Here is an 8,717-nt window from a genome sequence, read left to right on the forward strand (position 1 = left end):
TCTAGCTTTATCCCCTTTCTTTTACTTTATTTTAATTTCAGCATTATTTATTTATTTATTTTTTAATTGCGTGGGTTGTTTATTTTTAGTTATTTATTTATTTAATTTTAATTGCGTGGCTTGCATCTTTAAATTCTTAGATGACGAATGGTTAGGACGTTATTTTAGATACATATGTTTAGGACAGTAATTAGAATTAGATCACAATCATTAATCGGTTCACTTTCGCATTATTAAAAGAAATAAAAAAATAAAGTGGCTGCTCTCCCTGTGTTCGACCCGTAGCTACACTGATCTGTACGCTTGCGGTTACATTTTAAATCTCAAACACTTACTCTCTCCCAAGTCCCAATTCCCATACATGGTATGAAAATAATTTTGCTGCTACTTGGGTTGTAAGAACTTTTCTACTACCTAAGGTCATAATCAAAGAAATGGAATTAGTCACTTCTCTTTTTGTTAACAAATAGCCTCTTAGGTTGTGGTATTTTTCAAAAAATATCATTCAAGATTTTATTTCTTTCACTACGAACCCAGATAGTAGGAAAGTTCAGGCAATAGCTTCAAATACTTGCTTGGTTGAGCCTCACTGCTATATAATCAAATCATAGATAAGGAAAAAAAAAAAAAATGGAAAGAGGGAGCTAGTTTGACGAACTGATTAAATCAAATATAAGCAAACAGTACAATAGCCCCAATGAAGCAAATTATATATTGTCCACTTGGGTTGTTAAAGTGGTCACTCTTCATTTACCAAAAACAGTAGCCACTATAGCTAGTTCTATAATAAGCATTCACTTTCTGGCAAATTCCCCCATAATAAAACTTGCGGAGAATAACACCTTTCAAAACCCTGCTAAAGAAAAGAGACCCATCTTCTGCAGTTCCCAAACACTTCTCTAATATACCTTGGTCCCTTAGTAATTGCACATCTTTTGATGAGTTAATGAGACGTTCAAAAGCATAACATAAGATGTGATCTGGCTAGGCATTAGCGAAGAACACTGTTCATAAGCAATGAGACTCCTAAATAGACATTCTGTGCTTCCTCGAATTAACAATGGTGGTATTTCCATCACCCCATCTTCAAATCTTATATTCAGTATTTCTTTAGGGTTGCCCTTCCTGAATTTGACTCCAGCCTCTACAAGGTCTGTCACTTTAGGAATCAGTTCCCTATGCCCATTCTCCAGTGTCACCTGACTCACCTCAATATCTGTAGTAACTGAAATTATGCTGTTCCGCAGAAGGTCAAGTAAATGCTTCGTTTCAAGCCTAGAGCTTGCTTTGGCAGGAACTGTCATTGGCATCAAAGTATTAAAGAAACCAAGTGCAAGCTCAGCTAGGGAAGGGCTACTTTGTAGTGGAGACACAGTAAGGTTGAATAGATATTCAAGAACAAACCATGGGATTTGGTTCTCAAGCAACATCAAATCAACTCGCAAGTAAGTGTCCATCCAAGGTGTACTTGATATGGGATCATCTCTTTGTCCTCCTCCTATGCTATTTGCCTTCTTGCGGAAAAGTTCTATGATGAAACAACCATCAACTAACATCATCTCCACGAATTCATCTGTGTCAAGGTTGATCAATTGTTCTGCATAACACTCACGTGCACGTTCCTCCAACTGCCGAATGGCTTTAGTGAATATCTTTAAACTTGTCTGTGGAGTTGGGGTACGAGAGAGGAGGCCATGCAAATACCATAGCTTGTATTTTTCCATGTTCTTAAGATTTTCATGACCATGGTGAAAGGGGCCAATTGATACTATATTAGGTGCAAAAGCACCGTCTCTTTGTCGAGAGAATATGTGGGGAACTCTGAAGATACAAGCTCGAGAGGAGAATGGAGGCTTAGGATGAAGCTTTGCTTCAATGGAAGATGCCAACGCTTCATCCACATCCATAATTCTGCAATGTTCTTCCTAGCCAACTCTTGTTTGGTTTTTAAAAAAAATATATTATGGCCTCAAAAAACCCTGAAACGAAGCATGGAACATTCTTTATAAATTCAGATATGTGAGAAATATGAGATATAAATTGGTATAATCATTAAAACAGCAATGAAAAATTCAAAAATTTGCACAAATATCTTTTATGTTTGTGCTTCGCATATTAACCTTTCCCAAATATTAATACAAAAATACCATATACTTAGTCCTACTGGCACCGTTAACCACAAGTGAAAAGGAAAACCCTAAGAGGAAAACATGAATCTGTTGGGGGGAGTATCAATATCACAGGGTTCTTGGAAGGCTCATAACTTACCCTAATTAACCTCAAAATGAGTTCGATTCCCATATTCAGTGGATAATTCTAGAGCATCTAGCCTAATTCCTTAGATTCCGTTTCAACCAGATATGGTAAATGATAGATAGCTCTAAACGCAATCTTACCAATGGAGTCTAGATAGGATTTCCCTTTAAAAAATTTCTTAATCCGTTTCCACACTACCTCTAGGTCTAATCTTTCAATTGGAAGGCCAACCTTTACATATGATCCCTCCCCAGAGTTGTGAAAAGAAGGGGCATTAGAAGAATATGTATTGGATATTCTCCACTGCATTCCAACAAAAATAACAAGAGGATGGAGAAGGAACTCATCTCTCTTGAAAGAAAGCTTGAGTTGGAAGAGACTTAGCCACAACTCTCCAGAAAAACATTTTGTGGATCCCAAATAAAAACTTCTAGGGTTTGAACTCTCTCTCTCTCTCTCTCTCTCTCTCTCTCGCTAAATTCAAAATATACAGGATTGGATATGAAAGAATGTGGAATTGAACCTGCATACATGGTCCAAGCTTGTGTTCATGCACTGGAGTGGAAGCAGCAATGTATTAAGCTCCTCCGGTGGAAATTAATCTCTGAAATCTTCTGTGATTATCTGCAGAAATCATAAGGGAGTTCAAACAGAAGTTTCGCAGAAAAAGAAACAAAATGATAGAAACACTTACCTTCTGCAAGGAACCAAAAGAGAGGAGGAACCCTTCTTGTGAAATGGTAAAGACTGAAGACTGACACCACCAACCAGTCAACGATATTATTTTAATGGGCCCGAATGATTGGACTCACATTGCCTTTCACGTTTCACATTTTTCTTTATGGCCCGACCTTTTTATCTCAGTTCATCACTTCATTGTGCCAAAACTAAGGGTGTCAATCGATTTTGATTTAAATGGTGCGGATTGATTGGGTTTATATTTATTTGACTAAAATTATAATCGTACTATTTATTAAACGGTTTCACTTTCTGAAACTGTGACCATTTAATAAACGGTTTTGATTTTCACCGTTTCTAAACGGTGTCAGTTTCACAGTTTTAAACAGTTTTGATTTTGATTTCGATTTGATTTATTCCATACAGTTTGTAAAATGGTTCACAATCGATTTGTTATAACTTGCAACCATCTCTAAAATTGAAGATCATAAGCTTATCCAAAAATATATAGCAACCACAAATAAGAGATTCTATATTGACGATGGTCTGTTTTAGTTTGATAATCTAGTGTTATTTCTTTACATGGTCATTCTCAAACATATAAAATTAATATCATATAACATCCGAATCCAGCCTTCTATAACATAAAATATTAAAATGACAGGTGGTTCCGGCCAAAACACCCCATTTCTGAGAACATAATAACATAGTAACATATATGGATTACAAATTCATGATCTAAAGCCTAAAGTTGAACTGAATTGCAATAAATCATACCAAAGCTGGATGGGCACTTAATTTAATTTTATACGGATTACTGCCCCTGCTTTATTTAATTGTTATACGGATTAATCAGATCGGTTTAAACGGTTTCAATTCGGTTTGAAATCAATGGGTTTCACGATTAAAACTGGCCCAACCCGTTTAGCTAATCGGCCTGAAACTTGAAACCATTACCTCACCATTTACTAAAAGGTTTTGTAGTTTCGATGTATACGGATAGGTTCGATTTCAATAAAAAATTTCGATTACAAATTCACATCCTTAATCAAGACTTAAGAATCATAAGAAGAGAAAATGGGGCTTATGTTCGTAAAATTTCAATATGATGAACATTTACAAGTCATGAAAAGAGAAGATGAAGCTAACTTTCATGAAATTTCAATGCGGCGAAGACTTGGGTGTCAATTTTTTTTTTTTGACAAAAGAAGAAAAGATAAAAACTTATCTCCATGAAGGAATAGCATTTTTTTTTGGTAAGGGAAAGAATAGCATCTAAGGCCCATATAACGGTATACATTTTTATACTTAAATGGTAACCCATGTAAGAGGAAACATTTAATGCCTTAGAAAAGATTATATATTTGTTTTTGCACACATCTGGGCAAGAGAGAGAGTGAGAGAGGTTGGGAAGAAAATGTGTAACGGTGGTCAGCATTCCAAATATTTCCAAACAGTTGAGGAAGTGATTAATGATTAAAATTTGAAATGGAGAAAATGGGGCGTGGGGCGTGGGCCCTGGGTCGATGCTTCCACTAATGAGAGAGCGAGCACATGCGTTGAGCAGAAGGGACGCAGTGATCATTTTGAACTGCCATGTGTCTAAGTCTAAATGTAGGGGCACAGTCTCTGGTTAGGGACCACATTCCCTTTGAAATATCTATGGCTTATATATCCGACACTTCCAACTGTTTTCCACTTTTTTTTTTCTTTCATTCACATGGCTTTTCATGTTTCACATGTTTTCTTTATGGCCTGACCTTTTTTTAACAAAGTTCATTGTACCCAGACTTGGTAGTCATGAGCATAATTAGCAAATTCGGATTCAGAAATTATTTAGACGGAGAATTATTTGGAATAATTCGATTGATTAATTTAAGAATTCGGTCAAAAAAGCGGTCAAAAAAGCTTATTGGGTTTTTTTTTTATTGTTTTTGTTTTTGTTTTTTTTTTAAATACTGTTTAAGTGAACCGAATAATTCGGTTTAATTCGGATTCGATCCAAATTATTAGCGTTTTATATTCACTTTTGAAAAAATCGTGAATTTTACCGAATTTTATTTTTAATTCGGATTCGGTCATAATTTTTGATAAAATTCAGAAAAATTCGATTCGGCCGAATAATTCGCGAATTATTCGGCCGAATTGATAACACTGGTCATGAGTAGAGAAAATGGACCTTTATGTTCATAAAATTTTAATATCATGAAGACTTAAAAGTCATGAAAAGAGAAGATGAAGTTAATTTTCATGAAATTTCAAAGCATTGAAAATTTGGGTGTCAATTTTCTTTTTTTTTTGGGGTGGTGGGCAATTTACTATCACTCCCCTATATTTGGCCCATATTTCCTAACTCCTTTATATTTGGCTCATATTTCCTAAAATTCTCTTATCTTTTACTTTTTTATTGATACTCTCTTATTTTTTTTATTTTTATATCTCTTTTTGTCCTTATCTTTTTAAATACCTAGATTACTTTTCTTTTTCACTTCTAACTTATTTCATTTTTTTTCAAATTGATTGCTTCAAAACATGGTTTGAATCAAACCACTAACAAGTTGTGTCTCATCCAATCATCAAGGATATTATAAATTCAAAAAATAATAATTTTGTATCTGATCTATATCTATATCGGTATCATATGTTCCAATCGGGCAGTACATGTTTTTTTAATTTTTTTTTTAATCCTTAGATTGGTTGAGACTGATACCAACCTAACACCGATAAAAAAAAAATAGATTGCTAAATTTTTAATGATGGATGAGATTAAAAAAATAATAATAATAAATAAATAAACAACATTCTTGATGATTGGATGAGACAAAAATAATAATATCTTCAAGAACACATTAGCTAGTCAACATCCTTGATAATTGGATTGGACAAAACTTGTAATTGGTTTGGTTCAAACTATGTTTTAAATTAATCAATTTGAAAAAATTGTAATTGGTTACAATTAAAAAATGAGGGTAATCTGAATATTTAAAAAGAGCAGGAGAGAAAGAGATGTAAAAATAAAAAAACAGATGAATATCAATAAAAAAGTAAAATGTAGGGAGTTTTATTAAATATAGGCCAATGCAGGGGAGTGATAATAAATTCTTTTTTTTTGGTAAAGAAGAAAAGATAAAAACTTATCTCCACGAAAGAATAGAGTCTAAGACCCGTATAAGGGTATCCATTTATAGCCTTAAACGGTAACCCATATAAGAGGAGACATTTAATGCCTTAAAAGATTATACATTTTTTTTGCACACATCCAGCAAAAGAGAAAGAGAGAGTGAGAGAGGTTGGGAAGAAAATGTGTAACGACGATCTCCATTCCAAATATTTCCAAGCAGCTGAGGAAGTGAGTAATAATTGAAATTTGAAATGGAGAAAATGGGGGCATGGCCCCTGGGTCAGTACCCCCACTAATGAGAGAGCAAATAAATGCATTGAACAAGAGGGACACACAATGGTCATTTTGCACCCTCGTGTGTCTAAATGTAGGGGAATGTAGGGGCACACTCTATGGTAGAGACCACATTCCCTTTGAAATATCTTTGGCTTATATATCCGACATTTCCAACTGTTTTCTACTTTGCTTTTGTTTTCCTTCACCACTCATTAAAGGAAAATCACAGCCACCAGGGCTGTCCTTGTCGGATCAAAATCCTCTGTTTTTCCCATCCATGTTTTTTCTTGTTTTGCTACTGCAGAACGCGACACGTGGACAATAAGGAGACCAACGGTCAAGATTGGGTGAGGATTATTACATCCGGTGCGTTGGTCTAAAAGTTATCCACGTGTCGAGTTCTGCAGATAGCAAAACAAGGAAAAACAGGGATGAGAAAAACAGATGATTATTTTCCGTCCTTGTCTGCCTCCCTATACTACAGGGGATTCCTTATGGAGGTCATACCAAACCCTCCCTTTACCATCGATGTGGGAAGCCTTGGTCCACTAAATTACAAATGAGAAAGGATTGAACATGCTGTTTAAATACGATAAACTAGCAAAATGCACCAAGCATAGGGCCAATGTTGAAGTTGGTTTCTCACATTCTTTGAAGGAAAAGGTTGGTAATACCTTTCCTATGTTGCCCTCCCATTGGTAAATATCACCATCATGCAACAAACGGATCACCCTCTCATATTGTTTAAATAATTCATGATAGAATTGTTCATTTTCATTTAGAGGGCTGTAAAATTGTCCCTCACAAACAAATAACCTAAAGTATTTTATCCTTTGCGGTTATTTTTATTTTTCAACTTTAAAACCAAGGTAATTTAGGTGACTAATTCTTGAAAAGTGTTTTTCCCCAAAAAAAAAAAAAAACCGCTTGAAAAATGAAAAAAGGAATTCTTAAGTTCTTATATTGCCCAAACTATTCGAATATAATTCAGTTCATACAAAATGCTTCGAAAAAGTGTGAATTTTATAAAATCTTTTACTCTTCCTTGAATTTAACAAAATAATTTGTTTTATTCATACAAAGTGATTCCATCATTTAATTATGTCTTATTTTATTTTCAAGTTCTGAGAATGAGTCGACCGATCCTAACATCATTAATGAAGAGTCGGAAATCAAAGCCCCCTCATAGATAAAAATATCTCCAACACAGACAAGAAAATTTTATTTTATTTTATTTTTTGAACGAACACAGTTAGGAGAGACAAAAAAGATATATACTTTCCATAAGTCCAAAGCCAACACTACCCCATGCTCCCACATTCCACTTCAGCAAAAAAATTATTAACATGGGTGGGACAAACGCCTTTTTGTCAAAGGTTTAGTAAAATGTCCAATCTGATTTGTATCATGTGGCTCATCATTAAGAAAAGCATCAACCAAATGTATTGGTAGTGTTTTGTTTTTTTTTTGTTTGTTTTTGTTTTGCTAAATTAGTTCGCCTATATATATTGATCCCACAACTGCATAGATCGGGGTATGTCGGAATTAAATGACCATCTCCCATTATTTAAATAATTCATGATAGAACTGTTCACTTTCATTTAGAAGGCTGCAAAATTGTCCCTCACAAACAAAAAACTTAAAGTATTTTATTTTTTGGGATTTTTTTTTTTTTCAACCTTAAAGCTAAGCTAATTAGGTGACTAACTCTTGAAAGTGTTTTCACCAAAAAAATAAAAAAATAAAAAACTAAAAAAATAAAAAAATAAAAAAATAAAAAAACAATCTTGAGAAGTGAAAAAAGAAGTATTTTGGTTTTTATATTGCCCGAACTATTTGAATATAATTCCTTTCATCCAAAATGGTTCAAAAAAATGTGAATTTTCTAAAATCTTTTACTTTGGCTCGGATTTAACAATATTATTTATATTATTAAAACAAAGTGATTCCATTATGTCTTTATTTTATTTTCAAATTCTGAGACTTGGTCAACCGATCTTAACATCATTAATGAGGAGTCGGACGACAAAGCCTCCTCAAATTAAAAATGTCTCCAACACTAACAAGAAAAATTTTATTTTATTTTTTAGACGACTTCAAGTTAAGAGAGACTCACTTTTGATCTAGACTGGGATTCTCAGTATAGTCTAAGATTTCATTTTATGTAATTTGTTTTGTTTTTATAGTTTTGGTTTTTTATTCTGTTGACAGTCAATGCCGAAGATGGAACAAAGATCTAAAGGCTCTTTTGTAATCTGCTATTTTTTTTATTTTTATATAATATACTTTACTGACCTTTAGGGGAAAAAAAAAATCAAGAATGATAAAAGAGATATATACTTTCCATAAGTGCAAAACAAATACCACCCCATGTTCCCACAATCCA

At 33.8% G+C, this 8,717-nt stretch overlaps 1 pseudogene; it reads right to left on the minus strand.

The window, feature by feature from the left end:
• Positions 1 to 648: 648 nt before the first annotated feature.
• On the minus strand, positions 649 to 2,942 carry LOC122067772 (annotated as a pseudogene).
• Between the last annotated feature and the right edge of the window lie 5,775 nt (positions 2,943 to 8,717).

Source organism: Macadamia integrifolia, unplaced genomic scaffold (assembly GCF_013358625.1).
Source record: "Macadamia integrifolia cultivar HAES 741 unplaced genomic scaffold, SCU_Mint_v3 scaffold3111, whole genome shotgun sequence".
Lineage (NCBI taxonomy): Eukaryota > Viridiplantae > Streptophyta > Magnoliopsida > Proteales > Proteaceae > Macadamia > Macadamia integrifolia.